We start from the raw sequence: 26823 nt of genomic DNA on the forward strand, positions 1-26823 counted from the left end.
GGAAGATTGTTCCCGATGTTGGGGAAGTCCAGAACAAGGTGTCACAGTTTAAGGATAAGGGGGAAATCTTTTAGGACCGAGATGAGAAAAACATTTTTCACAGAGAGAGTGGCCTACTCCTGCACCTATAAGCCACAGAAGGTAGTTGATGCCAGTTCATTGGCTATATTTAAGAGGGAGTTAGATGTGGCTAAATGGATCAGGGGATATGGAGAGAAGGCAGGTACAGGATACTGAGTTGGGTGATCAGCCATATTGAATGGCGGTGCAGGCTCGAAGGGCCGAATGGCCTACTCCTGCACCTATTTTCTATGTTTACTATCTACCACTTTGGTGACCCTCAGACTATCCTTGATCAGACTTTGCTGGCTTTACCTTGCACTAAATGTTATTCCCTTTTCATGTATTTCTAGCTGCAAATGGCTTGATTGTAAGCATGTATTGTCTTTCTGCTGACTGGTTAGCACGCAACAAAAGCTTTTCACTGTACCTTGGTACACGTGACAATAAACTAAACTGTAAACTGTAAACTGCTATCCACTCAAAGTTTACTTTGTAGCCAGACCTCTCCCCATCTAATAATGCACAACTTAATGGTACTGTACATCCTGCAGTACTTCCCAGTCATCTTTCCCCAGATGGTTCATGTCCAAAGAAATTCCAAAATCTTGCGGTCCCGGGAAGATAATTCCCACAATAAGACAAAATCAGCAACATAGTTCTGAAATTAGATGTTTCACTATAAATTGACTCCTAAATGTTGGGCTGCTATGTGAGAGCACTCAAAATTCCATTCATTTATCCTTGACCATCAATTAACAATTACAAATCCCATAAACTGCCCAGTGCTTACATAACTCCCTCACAGAGTATATCTTTGTGCTAGTTTGCAGGGAGCCTTTTATCCACTGTCCCCAACTGCATGCTTTCCGTTTTAAGCTGACATCTTGAAACAAAATGAAAACACTCATTAATCTAATCTGCATTTAGTTGACCATAGTCAATAGACAATAGACAATAGACAATAGGTGCAGGAGTCGGCCATTCAGCCCTTCGAGCCAGCACCGCCATTCAATGTGATCATGGCTGATCATCCCCAATCAGTACCCCGTCCCTGCCTTCTCCCCATATCCCCTGACTCCGCTATGGTATATGGTATTTGCCCTGAATCCGCATTGAATGCAATACAATTCTCAAATAGATGTGGCATTAGATTAGAGAGCATTTTAGCTCACCTCAATTCTCAAAAAGATGCAGGGATTTTAGATTTCTAGACCATTGGGATCTCTTCTGGGACAGGGGTGACCTAGCGGGGTATCAACATCCTGGCAGACGGGTTTAGCTAATGCTACACGGGTGGGTTTAAACTAGATTGCCAGGGGGGGTGAGATCTCATACAGGACAGAGGCAAGTGAGAGGTTAGAAGTTGTGATGGAGGATGGTGAGCGAAGGTTTAGAGGCCAGAATAGACAGGAGAAAGGCGGAGAGCGAGGGTTGGTTTTTGTTTAAAGCAAGGGGCCTGACAGGTAAGGCAGATGAGCTTAGGGCATGGATAGGTACATGCCACTGGGACGTTGTAGCCATTACTGAAACCTAGTTCAGAGAGGGGTTAAGGACTGGCAGCTCAATGTTCTGGGGTACAGGTCTGGAATTGAGGTTGATAAATTACAATAGAAAAATGTAACTTACAGCTACACAAAGACCCTCTTATTCTTCTCTCTGTCCCTCTATGCTACAAGCTGGATCCTGCATGTATTTATTTCTGTACAGTGGGGTCAATCTGCTGAAGACGCGTTGAGGCATAACTTTTCTAGACACCATTCCTGACCGCAGTACTTTACTGACTCTGCAGGTAAGACCCTACTTTTTATATGTAACTGGAAGGACAGCTTCCCCTTCATCTAATGCAGGTTTGCATTTACACTCCCATCGTGCCTGAGCAAACAAACTTCAGATGTTTGACACAGGGTCTTCGGCCCACCAAGGCTGCAACGACCACCGATCCCCACATACTGACACTATCCTACACACACTAGAGACATTTTACATTTATACCAAGCCCATTAACCTACAAACCTGCACGTCTTTCGATTGTGGGCGGAAACCGAAGGTCTCGGAGCAAAGTCACGCAGGTCACGGGGAGAACGTACAAACTCCGTACAGACAGCACCTGTAGTCAGGATCAAACCCGGGTCTCTGGCGTTGTAAGGCAGTAGGAAAATAATATACTTTTACAACAGCAACATGAAGTTTTATCTAATAATTATAACCAGGGTAGCTTAATTTTACTTCGGAGTCACGTGAGTGACTATGTGAAGAACCCGCTCAGCACGCATGCGCGGCATTACGTTCAGCACGGCCGCATCGGGAGTCAGGCGCTCCCGCTACGGGGTGAAAGAACGGACCGTCAGGTAAGCTCTGAGGTCGGGTTTTCTTTCACTGGGAGCCTTCTGTCCCCCGCTCGACTCCACGGAGGAGCGTTCCGTCTGGGGTGGGAGCAGCAACAAGGCGGTAGGACCGCTTACCGGGCGCTCCGCTATTCCCCGACACCGCGCTGAGCCCAGCCCGCTAGCGCCTGAGCTGCGGGCTGGAAGTAACGCCACGGAAGAGGCGTCCGGCCGGTGGCTTCCGACTAGTCGGACGGGGACGTCTCTCCACCCGCTAGGGGAGGGGAGACAGCCGCCCGAGCCGCATGGAGCGGCTCCTGGAGCAGGAGCTCCAATGAGACGCGCCTTGTGAGGGGCGCTCTCGCAGGGGGAGTTCAAGCACTCCCTCCACAGTGTCTTGTGCACTGCCCATTGCTTCCTCCTTACCCGAGGGTAGCTTTGGTGACCAGGACTGGGCTGGTCAAGAAGATGTCGGGAGTAAGCAAGGGGTGCAGGAACAGGAAGAGCTGCTAGGTGTGGTGGACCGCTACGTGGCAACCCCACGTGCAGGAGGCCGTTAAAGGCCAAACTAGTGGCCAGCATTGACCACCTCTCCACCAGGGCCCTACAGGAGGGGTGGTCAATGAGGCATATACAGCTCCAGAGAACTGTGAGTCCCTTAAAGTGCCGGCTGTAAACAGCCAAAAATGGGGGCACGTTGGGGCAAATATATTCGGAACCAGGAGCTAAAACTGCAGCGGATCCTCAGGCTCCTGACGTCAGCCATCACATCGTCTGCTCGTTCCGTGGACAAATACAGAGATGACCACAACCTCATCGTAAACAAATCATAAGACCTTACCTGCCATAAAATCCTAAATTTGCGGGGTTGTGAAAACCCCAGCCACTGAGCCAGACCCACTGCTCCTTGGCAAAAACCTCACAAAGCATATGAAGGATATGGAAGAGGCCTTAAAAAACTCTCGGTCTCATGAGGGCAGGCCCCGGGACGAGCAAACCAAAAACAAAAATTCCTAAGCAGCAGCACCCCATCGCGTCCATCAGTCAACGTCTACCATATGGGACTGGTGTAAAGCTCGGGGTCCGCATTCTATCCCCGGAAGTCTTCTTTAGACCAGGGCCCAGAGCGGACCCCATGGAAAATGCGCCAACCCCCAACATCACCGCCACGTCAGACAACGTGCAAGACTCGTTGGACCGGCAGGAAACAGAAGAATACCCATAACCATGGAGGTAGGTGGGTCTGGTTCCTACCAGCATATAGAAAATAGGGGCTTAATATTAACAGGGGGGAGATTACACCTGTTTTAAGAAGCACGGGAGTCTATCATGAGTGAGCAGTATATACTCAATGGCATTAGTGGATACAAAATGCAATTCATACTAGAAAAATTGCCACCAGTTCAAAATTCACTTCAGAGGGTATTGTCCCCTCTCCGTTAAAGAAACGAGAGGGACAAGCTGAACTGGTGAGACTAATTACAAAGTGTATCATGGGAAAACATGAACCCTTGGAATTAGTATCAAATATTCGTCACTAAACCCAAAAAAGATGGTGGATGTCGCATCATCATTGACTTAACTTCAATAAATATGTTTGTTAAGTATATACATTTCAAAATGGAAACAGTTGTTACTGCCAAACAACTAATTTCCAAAGGATACTTCATGGCAAGCATTGATCTTAAAGATGTTTACTATTTAGTACCATTCACAAGGATCATCACAGATACCTGAATTTTACCTGGATGGGGCAGCAATGGCAGTTTAAAGCGTTACCCGATGGGTTCACATCAGCCCAAGATTATTCACCAAGATACTTAAACCAGCTCTGGCAATATTCAGAAGCCAAAAAGATATTGTCATGGCATATCTTGATGATATCTTAAATAATAGGCAAGACCATGGAATTAACTATGTTAGCTGTATCAGCTACCAAACAGTTATTCTAAACCCTGGGATTGTCTTACATCCAGATAAATCTAAGTTGAAGCCATCCACAATCATGCACTGCTTGGGCTTCACAATTCATTCAGTCTACGTGACTGTAACATTGCCAAGAGGCAAAACAGTTGAATTGGCACAATCATGCAACAATTTAGTGATCAACGAACTACCAACTATTCGACAAGTAACAGAGTAATTGGGAAAATGGTAGCAGCATTTCCGGCTACACAATTCGGACCTTTGCACTGTCAAAACTTACAAAGAGCAAAGGCACAGGCACCAAAACAACATACAGGTCATTATGGTCGTGTCATGAAGTTACTCACTGAAGCAATATCAGAACTACAGTGGTGGGCAAAAAACGTTTTGCATAGTTTCAGCCCTATTATCATCACTAACCCTACGTTAGTTATCCAAACAGATGCTAGTGCTCAAGGCTGGGAAGCAAATAACTCTATATCCAGCACAAGTAGTAGATGGACTAACCCAGAATCATCATTACCACTTACACTGGGCATTAATTATCTAGAGATGTTGGGTGACTTTTATGGTTTAAAAGCATATGCACAAATATGCATAACTTGCATGTACGGTTACAAATAGATAATACTACGGTGGTGGCCTACATTAACCATATGGGCGGCATAAAATCGGTATCATGCGACAAGTTGGTCAACACAATTTGGCAATGGTGTGTCGAAAGATATATTTGGATATCAGCAACCATCTGCCAGGTAAGCTAAATACAGTGGCAGACACCAGGTCATATGGCACGCCAGATATCGATTTATTTGCATCGAGGCTAAATCACCAGGCACCTATGTATGTCGCTTGGGAACCAGACCCTGAGGCAGCAGCGGTAGATGCGTTCGCGCTGGATTGGGGAAATTCTTCACCTATGCATTTCCTCCCTTCTGCCTCATTAGTCGGGGACTACGCACAATACAAATGGACTCTGCTTCAAGTATGTTGATAGTACCCGACTGGCCTACGCAGCCATGGTTCCCAATACTCCATGACATGGTTGTTGAAACTCCGATGGTATTCCCCAGTGACCCAGAGTTATTAACACCCAGTGTCGGGCACAAGCCACCCGTGCCATGAAAAAATCAAACTCCTGGGTTGCAGATTCTACACAAACCACTTCTGGGACTGGGATTATCAGAACAAACCGTCGACACCATGTCAGCATCCCTCCAAACATCCACTAAAAAACAGCACTTGTCCAGCATCAGAACATGGGAGAAGTACTGCTTGGATACAGGGATCATCTACTCAACCACTACAGTTACCAACGTACTGGAATTCCTGGTGAACCTTCACCACGATGAAGGACTCAGCTACAGAGCCATCAACACAGCTAGAAGTGCCCTGTCTGTCTATTTAAAACCAGCTCCAGGACAACAGGTCATGGGGTCCCACCAGCTGGTGGTCAAACTAATGAAGGGTATTTACAACTCTAACCCCTAGACCAAGGTACACCCATATATGGGATGTCAGTGTGGTCCTGACATACCTCAGGGGATGGCCACCAGCCAGATCCCTCAACCTGGAACAATCTATGCTCAAAACACTCATGTTGATGGCACTTGTATCTGCACAGAGAGTCCAGTCACTACACCTATTGCGACTGGACACCATGCTCACAGCTCCAGACCAGATCTCTGTCGTTATCCAGAGACTAATCAAGCAGAGCAGACCAGGAACACCTAATCCAGTCGTGGAATTCCGGGCTTACCCGCCAGAACCACGGTTATGTGCCATGACCCACCTACTATCCTACATAGACACAAACAAAAATATTCGAGGGAGATGAAAAGCCTTGTGGGTCAGTCATAAAAAACCTTATGGTCGGCTGACGAGCCAAACCATTTCGAGATGGCTCAATCAGGTGCTAAAAGCTGCTGGGATAAACACTAACATGTTCAAATCTCACTCCACCAGGGCAGCATCCACGTCGACGGCTAAAAGAATGGACATGCCTATAGACCACATCCTGGCTACAGCAGGATGGTCTGGGGAAAGACCGTTCAGAAATTTTATAATAAGACGTTGGCAAAACCTGCTTTATTTTGCAGAATTTATTTTTTACAGACGGCAAATATTTAATTTAAGCCCAGGGGAGCAATTTAATTTCTTTGTTGTTATTGTTAGAGAAAAAAAAAAGAACCATTGTGTTTTTTCTACAAACAGATTCATTGGTTGGTTATGATAACACACTTCCTCCCTCAAGGACTTCGGCAGTGAGTGAAGTAATAACTGTTACACGGTTTGAAATCACAGAGCTTTGAAGTCTTCACGTAGTCACTCACGTGACTCCGAAGTAAAATAGTAAGATTAAACGAGAACTTACCAGTTTGAAGTTTGATCTGTATTTTATGAGGAGTTACGATGAGGGATTACGTGCCCTCCGCTCCCACCCTCAATAATATGGGTCAAACTGATAAACTGATGTCTCCTTTTCTTTACTATGTTTACTTCAATAACTGTGTCTATCTGTGATTCCACACCGCTGCTTTGAAGTATGCCGCGCATGCATGCTGAGCGGGCTCTTCACGTAATCCCTCATCGTAACTCCTCATGAAATACAGATCAAACTTCAAACTGGTAAATTCTCGTTTAATCTTACTATTTTAATCTTTTAAATTGAATTTTAAAGATACAGCAAGGAAACAGGTCATTCAGCCCATCAAGTCCATACTGGATTTCACTCACCTGTTCAAACTAGTTCTATGCACCACTGTGTTGCCCATAACAACATCATAATTACATTCTAATACAATTGTCGTGGTGTTGGAGGACACGGCCGTGGAAGGTTCAACAGCAGTCGAGTGAGCTGGTGAATAGGGTGCAGCCTATGACAGCACCATGGTGGAGGAAGGAGCCAATGACTTTGTACTGGACCAGGCAAACACCAACTTCATTCATTCAGAGCATCCAGGACATCGGGCATCAAGAGATTCAAGAGAGTTTATTGCCATGTGTCCCTGATAGGTCAATGAAATTTGTGCTTTGTTTCAGCACAACAGAACACAGTAGGCATGACTACAGAACAGATCAGTGTGTCCATGTACCATATATGGCATTCCATCAGCCCGGCGAGAGGGCCTGAGCATCGAGCCGCCCAGGATGGTGACTGTGGGTGCTCGGAAGGCCCCGACCATGGGTGAACATCTGGGAAGATCGGAGGGGAGGCTGGCTGGACTATGGTGCCATCCTCACCTTGGTGCCACTGTGTTGTGTTGTGTCATGGACTTTCTGTGTTTGTGCTTTTCTTTAAAATTCTATTTTATTTTTAATATGTTTTATTATTTATTATTTATTTAGTTTTATGATACTGACTGTAAAGGGAAATTCATTTTGTTGTCTCTAATTGAGACAATGACAATAAATTTGAATACAATACAATACAATACAATTATATAAATATATACACACATGCATAAATAAACTGATAAAGTTCTAATAAACAGATGATGGGCTATTAATGTTCAGAGTTTTGTCCGAGCCAATAGCCTGATGGCTGTGGGGAAGCAGCTATTCCTGAACCTGGTCAAAAGGTTTGTCATCAAAAGGACTAACCGGGACATTGCACATCTCCTTGGGTCAAGCTTGAAGGTAGATCTCTGTGTACTGTTCAAGAAGAGGATCTATTGTACTCATGTATGGTATGATTTGACTGGACAGCGTGCCGAACAAGCTTTACACTGTGTCTCAGCACAAGAAACAATAAATAAATAAAATTAACTAAACCAAATGCAATTTTTCTCACCATCACTTCAAATCCACGTATTTATCTTCCAATACCTAGGCATTTACTGGAAATGCCACTGCAAATGTATCTAAAATGACACCACTTACTTGCGAGGCAACACTATTTTCACCTCTGAATTGGTTTTGCTTTAAACTAGTCGGGGATGCAGCCTTCAACCATTGCCTTTTCCTGATGTGATTACACTAAAGGTGTTCTGGCCACACTCTGCTTTCAGCCCTGAAGCTTCTGTCATCTGTAACTCTGTAGCCTGCTTTCTTTCCTGAACCCATCCTCTCTCGTCCCACCACCTACTCCCTGTGCTTCATTGGCTTAGTGATTCAAGGTACCAATTTAACAGCCGTGTTTACAGCCACTCACCGCCCTTCCATTCACTCCGCTTTCACTCTTGGGGTTTGCCGGCACTACTCCTCAAACCACAGTTCTCCAATTTCTTACCTAGAGCCATGAAGCTAGGAAACAGGCCCTTCAGCCCAGCAAAGTAGGCATGCAGGTGCAGCAGGCAGTGAAGAAAGCGAATGGTATGTTAGCATTCATAGCAAAAGGATTTGAGTGTAAGAGCAGGGAGGTTCTACTGCAGTTGTACAGGGCTTGGTGAGACCACACCTGGAGTATTGTGTACAGTTTTGGTCTCCAAATCTGAGGAAAGACATTCTTGTCATAGAGGGAGTACAGAGACGGTTCACCAGCCTGATTCCTGGGATGTCAGGACTGTCATATGGAGAAAGACTGGATAGCCTTGGCTTGTACTCGCTAGAATTTAGAAGATTGAGGGGGGATCTTATAAAAACTTACAAAATTCTTAAGGGGTTGGACAGGCTAGATGCAGGAAGATTGTTGAGGTTGGGGAAGTCCAGAACAAGCAGTCACAGTTTAAAAATAAGCGGGAAGTATTTTAGGACCGAGATGAGAAAAACATTTTTCACACAGAGAGTGGTGAATCTCTGGAATTCTCTGCCACAGAATGTAGTTGAGGCCAGTTCATTGGCTATATTTAAGAGGGAGTTAGATGTGGCCCTTGTGGCTAAAGTGATCAGGGGGTATGGAGAGAAGGCAGGTACAGGATACTGAGTTAGATGATCAACCATGATCACATTGAATGGCGGTGCAGGCTCGAAGGGCTGAATGACCTACTCCTGCACCTATTTTCTATGTTTCTATCAACCATCTATTTACACTAATTCAACATCAATCCATTCCTGTAGCACCCTGTAGCACCCTCTGTCTTCCAACCATGGGTGATGGCTCCCAGCTATGACTTACTATATGGGTGAGCTACTGATATAAAGTATATCTTTAAGAAAAATGCTAGTTTTTGCTGATACCACCCTGCAACAGTTTAAAACATTATTTCCATGTAAAAGGCATCCACTGACACAAAGTGCTGGAGAAACTCAGCGGGTCGGGCAGCATATCCAGAGAAAAATAATGTAGCATTTCGGGTCGGGACCCTTCTGCAGACCGACATTACTGTTCGATTCTAACACATGCTCATAAAATAGTCTGATTTTTAACCTTCTCACTTAAGTTGACTCAGGACTTCCCTCTAACTGTCAGCATGATAGTGGAATATTGGACTGTAACAAAGAAAATAGAAACATAGAAACATAGAAATTAGGTGCAGGAGTAGGCCATTCGGCCCTTCGAGCCTGCACCGCCATTCAATATGATCATGGCTGATCATCCAACTCAGTATCCCATACCTGCCTTCTCTCCATACCCTCTGATCCCCCTAGCCACAAGGGCCACATCTAACTCCCTCTTAAATATAGCCAATGAACTGGCCTCAACTACCCTCTGCGGCAGAGAGTTCCAGAGATTCACCACTCACTGTGTGAAAAAAGTTCTTCTCATCTCGGTTTTAAACGATTTGCCCCTTATCCTTAAGCTGTGACCCCTTGTCCTGGACTTCCCCAACATCGGGAGCAATCTTCCTGCATCTAGCCTGTCCAACCCCTTAAGAATTTTGTAAGTTTCTATAAGATCCCCTCTCAATCTCCTAAATTCTAGAGAGTATAAACCAAGTCTATCCAGTCTTTCTTCATAAGACAGTCCTGACATCCCAGGAATCAGTCTGGTGAACCTTCTCTGCACTCCCTCTATGGCAATAATGTCCTTCCTCAGATTTGGATTCCAAATGATTTCAAACTGGGATTAAATCTAAGATTTTAAGATCATACTCTTTTCATATCCTGAAGCCAAGGTAAAGTAGCAAAACTAGCTTAGTTTGCTTGACATAGTTTTACTCCACAATTCATAAAATATGCAGAAATTCAGACATAAACCCGGTTCAAAAAGCGATTTATTTACATGCAAGCAAAATATCTCCATTACCAAGGAATAGACTTTATTTCCCTTGCAATTACTGGTGACTTTGGTGAATTTTCTTAATTTATTTCCTCCTAACCACAATGATCAAATGTGTTTGTCACTGCTTCAAGATTGAAATCACCTCACATCAGCTGATCAATTCAGCTTGAGGGCCTGGGGGTTAACGGTTCATTTTCAAGGCCGATACAGGCCAATACGTACTCTTAATTATTTTTGTAAACAAATATTTAAAGATTCAACATTGCGGCAATATTGTCCACAAATGCTTGCATGTTTCATAAGATAAAATGAATAAAAATAACAGCCAAAATTAAATTATATTGTTCAATATAAGCGGTAAACTTTGGTGATTTGATGTTGGAGTTGATCACACAAATGATTAAGGAAACACGTGCAGTTTAAACGTGCCGGGAGGACCTGCCGATGCTGATTTACTCCAAAAATAGACACAAAATGCTGGAGTAACTCAGCGGGTCAGGCAGTGTCTCAGGAGAGACGGAATAGATTTCCTTTCCCCATGCTGCCTGACCTGCAGAGTTTCTCCAGCATTTTGTGTCTATCTTAAAATGTAGCTGAAGCAACGTTTTAGAGAATAAAAGTAGCAAAAGACTACTGAATTAAATTTGGATTTCCAAAATAATCTGTACACTATTCGAGCAATGGTATCTGAGGTAAGAGTGTTGTCATATTAGAATTCAGTGGGATACACCAACTCTGAAATTTAACAGTGAAGAATGTTGATTTTGATGAAAGGCAGTTTCCCCTTTGACTGGAATGTCTAGATTAAGGGAACATGGTCTCCATGTTCGTGGCTGGGCATTTTGGACAGTCACAGGAAAGATGATGAATTATTTGCTACAGAATGCCATGCGTACTCATTCATTATCTATCAGATCACTTAGTTTTGTCTATTAGAAACATGGAAACATAGAAAATAGGTGCAGGAGTAGGCCATTCGGCCCATGGCTGATCATCCAACTCAGTATCCCGTCCCTGCCTTCTCTCCATACCCCCTGATCCCTTTAGCCACATGGGCCACATCTAACTCCCTCTTAAATATAGCCAATGAACTGGCCTCAACTACCTTCTGTGGCAGAGAATTCCAGAGATTCGCCACTCTCTGTGTGAAAAATGTTTTCCTCATCTCGGTCCAAAAAAATTTCCCCCTTATCCTTAAACTGTGACCCCTTGTTCTGGACTTCCCCAACATCGGGAACAATCTTCCTGCATCTAGCCTGTCCAACCCCTTAAGAATTTTGTACGTTTCTGTAAGATCCCCCCTCGATCTTCTAAATTCTAGCGAGTACAAGCCGAGTGTATCCAGTCTTTCTTCATATGAAAGTCCTGACATCCCAGGAATCAGTCTGGTGAACCTTCTCTGTATTCCCTCTATGGTAAGAATGTCCTTCCTCAGATTAGGAGACCAAAACTGTACGCAATACTCCAGGTGTGGTCGCACCAAGACCCTGTACAACTGCAGTAGAACCTCCCTGCTCCTATACTCAAATCCTTTGCTATGAAAGGTGTTATTGCCTTCCATTAACTCTTCCAGCATTCATGTTGTACAGATCTGTGGCGTCACTAAGCTGATAACTTGTCACTTTTAGTCACGTAGCGTATATTGCCCTTGATATGCCCTGAGGCCTTCCTAATTGAACTAGTGTTCATCAGGGAGCTCGATAGAGACAAGATGCCACACGCAGAGGTCACAGTGATGGCCAGAGTGACGTTGACCATGGTTAGATGCGATGGTGATCAAACTGATGGTGCGTGTGATGTTGTGGAAGGAAATCACAAACTGTGACCACAATGTCATCGGAAGAGTAACATAGATGCTAACTGCGACGGCATGGGAAGAGGTCACAGTATTGTTGGGTGTGTGTGTGGTGACATTGATGTGGTGTTGTGGGTGTGGTTATATAAGGTGGCAGAGTGGCGCAGCGGTAGAGGTGCTGCCTCACAGCCCCGGGGACCCGGGTTTGATCCTGGCCTCGGGTGCTCCCTGCGTGGAGTTTGCACGTTCTCCCTGTGACCGCACGGGGTGCTCCAGTTTCCTCCCAAATTCCAGGAACATGCAGGTTTGTAGGTTAATAGACGTCTGTGAATTGTTCCAAGTGTAGAGGGTGCAAAAGCTTGATACCATAGAACTGGTGTGAGTGGGAGACTTGGCGGGAGGAAAGGCCTGTTTCCACACATTCCCGATGTTGGGGGAGTCCAGAACCAGGGGCCACAGTTTAAGAGTAAGGAGTAAGCCATTTAGAACGGAGATGAGGAAACACTATTTCTCACAGAGAGTGGTGAGTGTGAAATTCTCTGCCTCAGAGGGCGGTGGAGGCAGGTTCTCTGGATGATTTCAAGAGAGAGCTAGATAGGGCTCTTAAAAATAGCGGAGTCAGGGGATATGGGGAGAAGGCAGGAACTGGTTGGGGATGATCAGCCATGATCACATTGAATGGCGGTGCTGGCTCGAAGGGCCGAATAGCCTACTCCTGCACCTGTTGTCTATTGTCTATTGTCACACTGTATCTCTAAAACTAAAAACATATACAGTGAGCGTGTTGTTGCAGTTGGAAGTCACACAGAATGCGACTGCGATATTATGAGGACCAGTAGCAGATGTATTGACTATGAGGTGGGTCAAGATGCAAGGATTGGTGCTTGACATCATGGTTCTAGGTTACGCAGATGGTTTGAGTGATATCATGGGTAGCAATCACACATTTGGTGGTATTCTGAAGAGTAATAAAAATCTTGCTAGAAAGTCGGACATTTTGCCCGGCAGATGTACGAGGCTCAGAAGATGCTGCTTCACACTCAGTATCTCTCTCCATGAGATCATATTCAGCAACATATGTTTCTTTCGCCCCCATAAAAAAAGAAAGTCTTGAGTTGCATTTGCTATCAGGTGTTGAGAGCCTCAGAAGTTCTCACAATACTGGATGTTAAGATTATTTCAACATTATTGGAGGTACCGAGGTCTAGTCGGAGGCTCAGAGAGGATAGAGCCTTCTCTGTTGCTGCTCCGGCACTCTGGAACACCCTGCCGTTGCACATCAGACAGGCCCCCTCTCTGTCCATCTTCAAATCCAGTGTTAAAACACATTTGTACTCCCTGGCTTTTGACCATCCCTGAGGCTTTGCTTCTGTTTGTGGTGTTTTTGATGTTTCTTTATTTTACATGTCTTTTCCTACTATTTCTTTTGATTGTTATTTTTGGTGTGTATTAACTTTTTTGTCAATGATTAGTGATGTACAGCACTTTGTTGCAGCTATGTTTGTTTTTAAAGTGCTCTATAAATAAATTTATTATTATTATTATTATAGTAGATTTCTTTTCATTGTCTTTTGCTGAAATGTAGATCGAAGAGATACATTTGCCTCCAATGGTGGTAGCATAAATGAATATTATAGCTAGATCATTCAAAGGGGTCATCAGAAGGCAAGCAATAGGAAAACAACTCAGGTACAAAACTGAGTACAGAATAGGCTTTTGTAACTGAATTGTGTATTTTTGATTTTCCTGTCAATGGAGGATTAAAATTAAAAAGCCTTTTTATCAACATTACTATAATTCTGGGATAAATACAGTTCAAAGATTGTATCAAGGACCACCTCCAACAAGAACTGGATATCTGTGGCAGTGACATGACTATAATGCCCCCAGTAAAATGGCAAATGAACGGAATACTGATACTTCAGTTATTTTCACATTACTACGGTTTAGTTATCATTAAGGGCCTGTCCCACTTACGTGTCCTTGGCACGCAAATTGCGTGACCTCATGGTCGCATTGAGGTGCACTGGCATCGTATGGCCGCGCGGGGCCGGTCCCACTGAGAAGCGCGGAGGGGTATGTAGTTGTGCGGGACATCGCACGGGGCTCCGAAATTTTTGTAGTGAACTCAATTTTCGCGCGCCAACGGCCTGTCGCGGAACTGACGGCCAAAGTGGGACAGGCCCAAGACCCTGGCACGATGCAATGTCTCACCTTCAACAGCAGCAGCAGCAGGCAAACGATCGCCGAACTCGGCCTGGGGCTCACGGCCGTTGCGGTCCGGATCCGCCCCCACTTCTACTCCCAGAGCGGGGCCAAGAAAATTGAAGATGGACACAAAATGCAGGAGTAACTCAGCGGGACCGGCAGCATCTCTGGAGAGAAGCAATGGGTGACGTTTCGGGTCAAGACCCTTCTTTTCAGACTGAAGAAGAGTCTCGACACGAAACGTCACCCATTGCTTCTCTCCAGAGATGCTGCCGGTCCCGCTGAGTTACTCCAGCTTTGTGTCCATCTTCAAATGATGTCACGCGCTCCAGACAGCTGTGCGTACGCGTGTAATCGCGCCCGACCTTCGCGGGACCATCGCGGCTCAACATGACCGCGAGGCCACATAATTTGCGTGCCAAGGACATGTAAGTGGGACAGGCCCTTTAGGCTTCAATGGCTGTTAAGAAGGAAAGTCAAACCTGTCCCTCGCTCTATCCCCAGAGAATGTAGGCTTGCATGTTTACCTTGCAGTAATCTTGTAGTGTTGCTTCCATATTAAGGACTGTAAAGCCAGTACATGTTGGAGGCCATGACGACTGGATACTTTTTATGCATCATCCTTTTGATGCCACCTGGCAGCTAAATGAGGTCCAGAAACTCTTATGCATTCACAGAGACAAATTGCACTTGGAATTTATTTCATCGTTTAAACAATCAAAACAAGATGCAATAACTTTGAACCAGAGGTCCACTTTAAAATCTTCAGCAGATTTTCTTGACCGAAACAAAATGTTAAAAAAATCTTCAATTTTGTGGAGATCTGATATCCAGATGTTCATTGTTTGTTTAACATTAAATGGAATAATGGGTATTTTTCTTTTGCCCTTTTCACTGTAACACCCCCCAAAAAAATCCCGGTGTCAACCCATTTAAATAGCAGCAGCGATCTTAGGTTCCCAAGGGAGGAGGTAAATGAATGGCAGCAGGCATTTGCTTTTTTAAATATTAGTCTGTTATTGCAACATGAGCTTCAGGACCTTGGTGAAGAAAGTTGCATTCATCCACATTGCTAGAGCACACCATAGCATATAAACAAGTAAGCTATGGGAATAGCTACAAGATGGAAAGGGCCAATCCTGTTTATTTTTTAGGTCAATTAGTTGTAGGAAAATGCCCACCGTCAGTAACAACAAGATTTCGGAAATGTTTTTGCCTATGCTGTCCATGCTGATGTTTTACAGTGGACTGGGACTGAGGCGGGAGTGGCTTAAACAGTCACTTCAGTTGTTTTCATCAATAAATCACTGCTGAAGAAGATAACATGGTTCAATTTGTTCATGGTACGATTAATAGCTGCAATGTGTGCAGCATGAGAAAAAGCTAAGTGAGACCAACTTTTGTTATCAATAGTTGGTGTCAGAACAAACGCAACCGCCACATTATTGACTGTGAAGGCATGTTTAAATCTTGAAAGAGAAGGATCTAAGGGGGGAAGATGTGTACACTACTCCCACCTAAACCAGACGCGGCATTACCTCACCACCCAGGCATTTCCAGAGGAATTGCTGTTTTAATCAAGCCTTCATGCACCTGACTTGCAACACCACAGCCATATTCATGTACATATTGGGCATGTGTGGCTGTGGAGTTACATCAGGCTTCCATTTGGTGGTGGATTTTCAAATTGTGCTATATTTTCAATGGCAATCTTTTTGGGAAGAAAAAAAAAAACTTTAATGGGAGTTTCTAAATCTTTTCAATTGCAGAACATAAAATATGAAAGCTATGGGTTGACAAAAACCAGGAAGTGCATTCACCTCCCTCCTTACATCTTAACTGCCAGGGCAAATATCTCAGCCCTTATGCTTTTTATGCATAAGGTATGAATGTGTCTTGATAAGAACAGCTATATATTATATGTGATTTAATACTTTTCACAGCATTTTAAATGTGTGCTGCAAAGGAGTTTCCTGCAAGTTGATAAGAGAATAGAACATCGATTAATGCAGCACAGGAACTAGTCCTTTGGCCCACAGTGTCTGTGCCGAACATGATGCCAGGTTAAGCTATTTCTCTTTTACTTGCAGATGGTCTGTACACCTCTAATCCCTGCATATCCAAGTGCATATTTAAAACCCTCCGGCTTTAGAACTTTTTATCCAAAACTTCCGTCGCGACATCAACCGCCTCAACTTCTCCACTCCCCTGTCTCACTCCAATCTCTCAATCCCTCCCCCCCCCCCCCCCCCCCCCCCCCCCCCCCCACAACCCGAACGCACTGCCATCGACTCACTCCGCAACAATCCACACTGGGTTATCAAACCCGCCGACAAGGGAGGTGCCATGGTAGTCTGGCGCGCCGATCTCTACAAAGCTGAGGCCATGCGCCAACTCTCGGACACCTCCTCCTACTTACTCCTGAACCATGACCCCACTGACGAGCACCAGGCCACCAATACCAGTCTGAAGAAGGGTTTCAGCCCGAAACGTTGCCTATCTCCGTCGCTCCATAGATGCGGCTGCACCCGCTGAGTTTCTCCAGCATTTTTGTGTACCTGAATATTTAAATACCTCTTAAATGCCACTATTGCATCTGCTTGCACCACCACCAATGTTCCAGGCACACACCACTGTGTAAAAAACCCGCCCCACTCTATAAACTTTCCCCATATGTCCTTAAAGTTATTCCACCTAGCCTTTCATATTTCCATTCTGGGAGAAACGTTCCTGCTCTCGCACCTATCTCTGCCTCCCATAATTTTAAAATCCTTCTATCAAATATCTCCTCGACCTCCAATGCTCCAGAGAAAACAAACAAGGTTTGTCCAACCTCTCCTCATGGCTAACGTCCTCTAATTCAGGCAGCATTTTGGTAAAAGAGGTGTTCTCTACCACTCCAAAGCCTGTACATCCTTCTTGTAAAAGGGGGAAATGGAACTGCATACAATACTCCAAATAAGGCCTAACCAAAGTTTTACACAGCTGCAATACGGCAATACTAACTCTTATATGCATGCCCCAATATTCCACCAATGAAGGCATAGCATACGCCTTCTATGTCAATCTATCTACTTTACTTTAGACATTAGAGATACAGCATGGAAACAGGCCCTTCAGCCCACCAAGACTGTGCTGACCAGTGATCTCCCCATACAATAGCACCACCCTAACCCCAGGGACAATTTACAGTTTACCAAAGCCAATTAACCTTCAAACCTTCACGTCATTGGAGTGTGGGAGGAGACCAGAGCACCCGGAGAAAACCCACACGGTCTCAGGGAGAACGTGCAAACTCCGCACAGTCGGCCGCCATAGTTAGGATGGAACACAGGTCTCTGGCGCTGAAGGCTACAACTCTATCGCTGCGCCACTGTGCTGCACTTGTTGCCACTTTCTGTTACATAAAGCAAAGTTTTGCATTGTAATAATGGTAATTTAGGAGGGCACCTATAACCTGAAAAAACTTTCATAGAATATTCTTATTTTGAGTTTTAAACGTGTCAAAAATGCTAAAATAAAGCTACAAATTTACAATTCTCTCTCTTTCTCTCAGCATCTCTCTCTTTCACTCACACTTTAATTTTATCTGTGCAATTATGCAGGTGGAGGACCTTGATTGGTAAAACTACCCTATTATGTTAATTTATGACAATGCTTTAAAATGTATCACGCAGGTCTAGAAAAATCAATGGCTTGTCATTTCAATAATAGATTCAGTTCAAAGTACCTTATTTCAGCCCATCTATTATATATATTAAAACTGTGTGGCTGCCGCCTGCCATCCGGCATCCGGCTGCCTTTCTGCCTTTTGATTCGTTGACGGCTGCTCCTTCCTATCAGCTTCCAACACACTTCAAAACAAAGTTGCAAGACAGGAACACTCTGAACTTTTCACTGCTGCAGCAGGCAGGGGAGGTGCAATTGGAATTTTTTTTTAATCCACTGCTGAGGGAGGCAGGGGAGTGCTGGAATCTTACATTTGGGAACGGGTTCAGTTCCGTTGGAGGAGACGGGTGCATGGTGGAATATTGGGTTGGGGGATCACACCATTGGGGGAGCAGACCCAACGGGTCTGCACTTGGTCTAGTATATTTATAAAAACAGACCTTCGTTACAATAATTTCAGATCAGATTTGAAATGGTAATTAAGAAATGCTTCTTACAAATGTGGATAGGTACAAGGTGAAAACGAGGCATGAAAGGAACATTACCTCACCAATAAACTATTTCCATGACCAGGAGGAACAAACATCAAAGGTATACTACATTAAATTTAACATTCAACTGGGCATGACTACCTTCTCTCATCTTTACATGCCAAGGTATTATTTATAGGCATTTGAAATATTTTCAAATAAGTTCATATTGTGTCAAAGTCTGGCTGGAAACTGCAAATCGTTTGCAAAACATCTTACTCCCGCCGCCTGTGCTGTGACTATCAGGATTGTAAGGGCAGAAAACAGATGTAACATAAATTTGTATCTTTGAACAGGGATTTCAGCTCCTGCTGTTATTCTATTGAACAAGGCACTGCTTTCTCATTTGTACAATGTAACAATTTCACCAACAGACTGGAATATTCAGTCCACACCAGCGCTTGAGTTACTCTATGTGATTGAGGCAGTGCAGCGTAGGTTCACGAGATTGATCCCTGGGATGGCGGGACTGTCATATGAGGAATTATTGAAAAGACTAGGCTTGTATTCACTGGAGTTTAGAGGGATGAGGGGATATCTTATAGAAACATATAAAATTATAAAAGGACTTGACAAGCTAGATGCAGGAAAAATGTTCCCAATGTTGGGCGAGTCCAGAACCAGGGGCCACAGTCTTAGAATAAAGAGGAGGTCATTTAAGACTGAGGTGAGAAAAAACTTTTTCACCCAGAGTTGTGAATTTATGGAATCCCCTGCCACAGAGGGCAGTGGTGGCCAAGTCACTGGATGGATTTAAGAGAGAGTTAGATAGAGCTCTAGGGTCTAGTGTAGTGGAGTCAAGGGATATGGGGAGAAAGCAGGCACGGGTTATTGATAGGGGACGATCAGCCATGATCACAATGAATGGCGGTGCTGGCTCGAAGGGCCGAATGGCCTCCTCCTGCACCAATTTTCTATGTTTCTATGTTTCTATGTTTCTACACTTAACGCAATTGATGGAGAAATTATAGTGGTTGCAAATGATATCGCAGAAAAGACCGAGCAGTGTGTGAATCTATGAATAGATGTCGAAAGGAATGACAGAATCTTTGCCCAGTGTAAGCCAAGGAACACTGGCCACAAATTGCCACAAAGAAATGTCTTGTAAGCATGGTGCATCAAGTGACATGGTAGAATGATAATACATGTTATTCTCAAGAAAAAAGATAATCGTACAGGACAAGGGGTCACAGCTTAAGGATTAGGGGGAAATCCTTTAAAACCGAGATGAGAAGAACTTTTTTCACACAGAGAGTGGTGAATCTCTGGAACTCTCTGCCGCAGAGGGTAGTCGATGCCAGTTCATTGGCTATATTTAAGAGGGAGTTAGATGTGGCCCTTGTGGCTAAGGGGATCAAGGGGTATGGAGAGAAGGCAGGTACGGGATATTGAGTTGGATGATCAGCCATGATCATATTGAATGGCGGTGCAGGCTCGAAGGGCCGAATGGCCTACTCCTGCACCTAATTTCTATGTTTCTATGTTTCTATGTCAATATGAATGGCAGCAAATTTGAATCATTGGTAAAATTGTAGAATGTGCAGCTAAGTCAAAAATGTCCATTGATGTTAACGAGATAGTATATAATTAATGTAATGTGGGTGTATTTATGTTTTTAGCTCAACAATATGAGGGTATTTTTCTCCAAAGACAAATGTGGACAAGAGAGCCACCATAGTTACTCCAACAGATTAATCTTACTGAATGCCTTGAAGTTTAGGAATGGGATGTCAAAGATTTTCTGTATACATCCATGAGGAGCAAGAGCATTGTTTCGAAGACTGGGAGATATATGTCACACTGAGACCTCCCTTCTCCTTGGACCTACAGGCTCCTTGCACCTCCCTGTTCAGTCTTTAGTTACCCTCTCATCCAGATTTCTGATCAGTGCAGAGAGAACTAGCTAGAGCCCTGGAGTGCCCTTAGATGAGTGTCTTCCATCAGCTTTCACTGCAATTGAATTAATGAATTAACATTTTTGTTATTGATTAAATCAGATTAATTTCCTTTGTAATTGTTCACTTTCCTTTCAGTTAATTGCCACTTAAAATTGCAAGATCCTATTCTGTCCCAATAGAATCCAAACAAAAGAATCCAAGCTATTGAACTGAAAACCAGCTTTGTGAAATGTTCTGGCCAAAGATCCTATAGCAGAGCAAGATGGGTTACTCTCACGCAAACTTGTAGTACGCTCATGGGCGGAATCATGGGTGATTTTAGGACTCATTTTAGCAACCAGTTCCCCCCCATCTTGTTCACAGGTTTACAATTTTTTACAATGTTTATTATTTAATGTCCCATGTCTGGTCTGAAATAAAATTCAACATTGGATATAAAAATCAGAATAAATATAATTTTGTGTGTTACATGATTATATACATCTATATCACATTCGTGTATGTGTGTTCCTTCCAGCACAATCTAGTCAGTTGTATGCTCGCTGAATAAAACCATCCTTAAGTTATACATCATTTATAAATCTTGCTTAAACAAATTTAACTTTGTGAAATTCTACAATTAGATAACCCCACCATTACAGACCGATCTCATTCCACTCTCTGGTTATTGGGAAGACCAGACCCCGTTTATTGTGGAGAAACAACTCCATAGAAAAAAGAAAATAAGCACAAAAACTTTAAGTAACATTTCAGGGCTAGAGCAACTGTAATCTTCATATTGCTATTATTTTCCCAAATAGTGCAGATGTGAACAGTGTGATTACATTAATGTGATTAGATGAATGAATTACAGAGTGCAAGTGTAATACAAAATCAACTCAAACACAGCCTATGAACCATTTAAAAAGAAATTATTTAAAAAACATTAAAAAAAACACTATTACCAGAGTCAAATTTTATTCTTGACAAGAATTAACAGAGGTGAGAACTAACAGAATTACACCTAAGATCCTATAACTCTGCTATAAGATTACATTGGATTACATTGCGAGTCGGGTCGGGTCGGGTCGGTAGGATCAGGTTACTAAAATGGGCGGAGAAAAACGCCCAGGATTCCCTCCGTAGCATACTACCAGCCCATTGTATTTCGCAGGAGTAGCCTATCTTGCTCCGCTATAAGATCTTTGGTTGTGGCCACTTCACCTCTCCCTTGATGGGTGCTGGTTGTTACGTCCAGAGGACCCATTGCCTCACCAGCGTTTAGGTGTTGAATTTGGATAATAGAAGCTTGCTGCTGTGGCCTCATGTAATGGTTAGTGTTCAGAGAACACAGGAAGCATTGAGTTCTGGTAGGAATTAAGACCAAGAATACAGGAGGTGAGAGGCCCAACATTAATGTCTTTGTTTCTCCCTCGCCAAGCTTGTACTCGCTGTGCCGTTCGACTGCCACGTTCATCTTCAATCTGCACATGTAACTAAACATTGCACTACAAGGAAACTAAGATCAGAGAGTCTACAACCCCACATCGTGGCCAAGACATCTGTAGATCTTAAGTGTAAGCAAATTTTAATCACAAAGCCATTAGCATTGCTTTCATCTGAGCCATGCTGTTCCACGCTGCCGTTGGTCTGTTGAATTTGTCAAGATGTTCTGTGGCTTCCTGGCTGACTGGAAGGGATTTCAAGGGTAGAAGGCTTTGATGCATGATGGATAACACAGGAGGCAGAGGAATGAGCAGGACATAAAAACAGAAAATGGCAGCAACTGTCAGCAGGTCAGGCAGCAACAAAGTTAACAGTTCGATTCCTTGACCCGTCAGTAGAGCCATCAAAATCGCTTTATTTTGCAACTCAAATATGATCTCTGAGCTAAGAGGGCTGATGAATAGTACGTTTTATATTGTCTTTAGGTTATGCATATACATAGAAAGAAATATATATATTTTTAAGTTATTTAATATGGAGAGATAGTATATATGCTACCAAACACAGCAGTTGACTAAATATAGAAATAAGAACTGCAGATGCTTTTACATGGATAGGTGTTGTTTCAGGTCGAGACCTTTCTTCAGACTCATTCTTGAATAATTATAATTTGTTCATTAGTCTGCTTTTGCATAAGAGATAATTGGACCTGATATATGCTACACTGTTAAATCTTACCAGAATAGTTCTCACATCTACTTGATCAGGGAGATGAGGCTAGTTGTGGGGCTTACATTGTCTCAAAGGTGGAACTGCAAACACTAAGCTAAACTGACAACTTTCTATAGATTTCAGCATCTGTTTGTGTTCTACATCTAAATGTTTATTCTTCCTGTATCCTGGTCGAGGGTGCGTCTTTTACCCCGAGCCGCGTCTTCGCCCCCTCCTTGCGGCCTACCATCTGGATTGGCGCGGCCTTTCCTGCCGGAGACCGGCCAGAGCTTCAGCGGCGGGCACGGCACTAGTTACCATCGCGGAGCGGGCGATTCCTATCGCTGTGTTGGAGGTCCAGAGTGTTGGGCCAGCTGATTACATTGTGCAGCTGTGGGTGCGGAGCTTCCAGCGGCAGGTGGCACTGGCGGAGCCTGGGATCTGTGCCGATGAATGCCAGCGTTAAATCTCCGCCCAGCTCGGCCTGTGTATTTCGGGAGCCGCGGTCTCCGGTAGGAAGTGGCCGATTCGGAAACTCCAAGCCGCTGAGTGTGTTCTACCTTCCGACGCCGGAGCTCCATCATACAGGCAAGAGGGCCTGATACACCAGGCCGGCGTTGCTGCAGATGTGGAGACCTTAATGGCCCCCAAACACGGGTGAACAAGCGGAAGAGGACTGAACTTTATTGCCTTCCCTCGCAGTGGGAAACGTTGATCCCGCTGTGGGGGATGCTTATGTTAAATTCTATTGTTTATTGTGTTCTTTTTATTCGTGTGGCTGTAACGGGTCGATGGCTGCGTGGCAGTGTTTGGCTGCTTGTCGTCGCCTCTTGCCCCTCCTGTTTGTCCTGGCTCTGTTTGTGTCTCCCTGCTTTGGTCTGTACAGCACTTTGTATTTAAATGTGCTTAATAAATAAATACATTATTATTATTATTATTATTATTATTATTGTTGTTATTATTAATATTATTATTATTATTATTATTAAAATTATTATTATTATTATTATTATTATTATTATTATTATTATTATTATAAACAACATAAACAACCTGCACCTCCTCGCTGGCATTGCCCCTGCCGATGTGAGACGGGAAGTCGCCAGCCGAGTAGAGATGACTAAGGCCACTAGTGATGAACGCCACCTCCTCTACGGACGTGTACCCCCGGCCCAACGGCTGAAGTCCAGTTTCTCAGCCATGTCCAGCCCCTAATAGCATCACGGGAAGAAACCAGACTCCAACTATGGACAAAAAGGCTTGAGGACGACCCCCCTCCTACTGACATGGGTATCCCTCCTTCTGAAGCCCTCCCTCCGGGCTCAGAAGCACCATGGGTCCAGTGGAAGACGCTCAACCGCCTGAGAACAGGAACAGGGCGATCAAAGGCTGCCATGGCCGGATGGGGCTATGAAACTGGCCAAACCACCTGTGAATGTGGAGAAGAGGACCATACAATGCAGCACTGCCACGTCTGCCCCCTACTACCCAACCAGTGCAGCCCAAAGGATCTTGCAGTGTTCAATAAAAACGCAAAGGACTGTGTAAAGGAATGGGGAACTGTCATATAACCAACCAGCTTCAGACACGAAAACAAGAAATAAGAAGATTATTATTATTAATATTATTATTGTTATTATTATTGTTATTATTATTATTATTATTATTAATTAATAATAATTATTATTATTATTATTAAGGGAAGGGAAGTGTTGGAGATTTTCCAAGTAAATGTGAATGTTGGAAATTGTTTGTGAAGTTAATGAAGTCCATGAGTTCTGCATGGGTGCAGCAGGTAGCCCCGATGCAGTCATCAATGTAACAGAGACAGAGTTTGGAGATAGGGCCAGTGTATGCCATGAGCAAAGATTGGTCGACGTACCCCACAAAAAAGCATGCGAGTGCCCATGGGTATGCCTTGGATTTGAAGGATGTGGAAGGAGTCGAAGAAGAAGCTGTTGAGAATGAGGACCAGCTCCGCTAGGCAGAGGAGAGTGGTATTAGTGGTAAACAGTGAATTTGCTGGTTTTGAGGTCAAGGTGGAAATGGAGGGCTTTAAGGCCTTCCTTGTATGGGGTAGAGTGGCTGAACGTCCACAGTAAAGTTGAGGGAAAACGGAAGTCATTGAAGAGACAAAGGGCATTTGAGGTGACTTGGACGTATATCGGGAGGGATTGGACCTTGACTATAGAATGTAGTCGAGGTACATGGACATTTTTTACAGTGGGGAGGAGCAGGCAGAAACACTCGGTCAGCCAAGGCAGTTGTGTTTATGGATTTTGGGGAGAAGTTAAAGGCTGGAGACCATAAGGTTGTTATATGACCAGTGTTTAAATATTTATTTGCTAGCTGAATGGCTTCTCCCCAGACCAATTTCGTCCAAACATGGTGCAGGGTCTCAACTCGAATCATTGGCATTCCCTTTCTCCGCGCAGATGATACTCACCACGCAGTGTCGCCCCAGCAGTTTGTTTTATTGTTCCCGGTTCCAACATCTGCAGTCTCTCTTCTATCTCTCTCTGCTTTAAAATATGGGTGAACTAAGTTTTGTTCCTCTTCTGATTTAGACTGAAAATGATGATGAAAGGAAGAGATTTAGTGTCGGACAAGCTGCTGTAAACGAAAATAGGAAGAACAGGAATGCACTCAGCAGATGGCTAAACATATAGGTTATATTTAGACTGCACCAATAGACAATAGGTGCAGGAGTCGGCCATTCGGCCCTTCGAGCCAGCACCGCCATTCAATATGATCATGGCTGATCATCCACAATCAGTACCCCGTTCCTGCCTTCTCCCCATATCCCCTGACTCCGCTATTTTTAAGAGCCCTATCTAGCTCTCTCTTGAAAGCATCCAGAGAACCTGCCTCCACCGCCCTGAATTCCACAGACTCACCACTCTCTGTGAGAAAAAGTGTTTCCTCATCTCCGTTCTAAATGGCTTACTCCTTATTCTTAAACTGTGTGGCCCCTGGTTCTGGACTCCCCCGACATCGGGAACATGTTTCCTGCCTCTAGCGTGTCCAAGCCCTTAACAATCTTATGTTTCAATGAGATCTCCTCTCATCCTTCTAAACTCCAGAGTGTACAAGCCCAGCTGCTCTATTCTCTCAGCATATGACAGTCCCGCCATCCCGGGAATTAACCTTGTAAACCTACGCTGCACCATTGTATCTAAAATAGCAGCACAGTGTGGTATTGGCTTTGGCTTTGGCTTTGTGATTAGGAGTGAGACCTTTCTCTTTCCAATTTGCTTCTAGAGATATAAGCAACATTTTTCAATCTTCACTGCAGTAAAGCACAATTAACCTCACTGGACTCCTTTGTGCAAAGAGGCACAACTTCAAGGAAAGCAAGTTTAATGAGCACAAAGGCTTGCTGTGTAGGGGTTTTACGTTTCCCTTTATTTCCCTTCTGGCCCAACTGCCCGAGTTATTCTCTCCCTTGTCAAACGGCCACCACTCCACTCGAGCGGTTTCCAAGAGAGAGAATACAACAAAAAGGGTTCCCCTAGGTTCTAGACCTCGGAATTATGGTGGGATATGATAAAAGGGTTGAATTGACCAGAGTGTGCCGATGAGAGAAAACAGAAACCAAGATGGACTCAAAGCAAGTCTAACAATGAGAAATCGAATCTCACCAACACTACATAATACGTGGCTAATCTTATGCTTTAAACTAAGACTATGGACGGAAAACTATCGGGCACGTCGTAAAACTTACTTTACACAATTTAACTTCCCCTTCCCCTTTATCTTCTCAACCTCTATCCTATTTCGGGAATTTCACCAGGTCACTGGGGTACTTACAGTTGGTCGACACAGGCCCACGAGCTGTCCAGCAGAGCAGAAAGAGAGAGAGAGTTCTGGCTTGACTCCTGTTTTTATACCTGAGCTTCCTTTGAAACCCCCAGGTGGTCCTCTGGATGAAAAGGGTTCTTCCCTCAGCCTTACTGGCTCCTATTTTCTCGATAAACGGTAGGCGGCGCGGCTCTGGCCATGATTCCCAGTTGTGTTTTAATGTAGTTTTTTGTTATTTTTTGTTGGGGTGTGTGTGTGGGGGGGTGGGGGTGGGTGGGAGGGGGGGGGACTTTTTAATCTCGATCTGGCCATGAACAATAGGCTTCCGATGATAAGGGGTTTGCTGATGTCATGATCCCTCAGCCTGATC

The sequence above is a fragment of the Leucoraja erinacea genome, chromosome 1, assembly GCF_028641065.1.
Source record: "Leucoraja erinacea ecotype New England chromosome 1, Leri_hhj_1, whole genome shotgun sequence".
NCBI classification, from domain to species: domain Eukaryota; kingdom Metazoa; phylum Chordata; class Chondrichthyes; order Rajiformes; family Rajidae; genus Leucoraja; species Leucoraja erinaceus.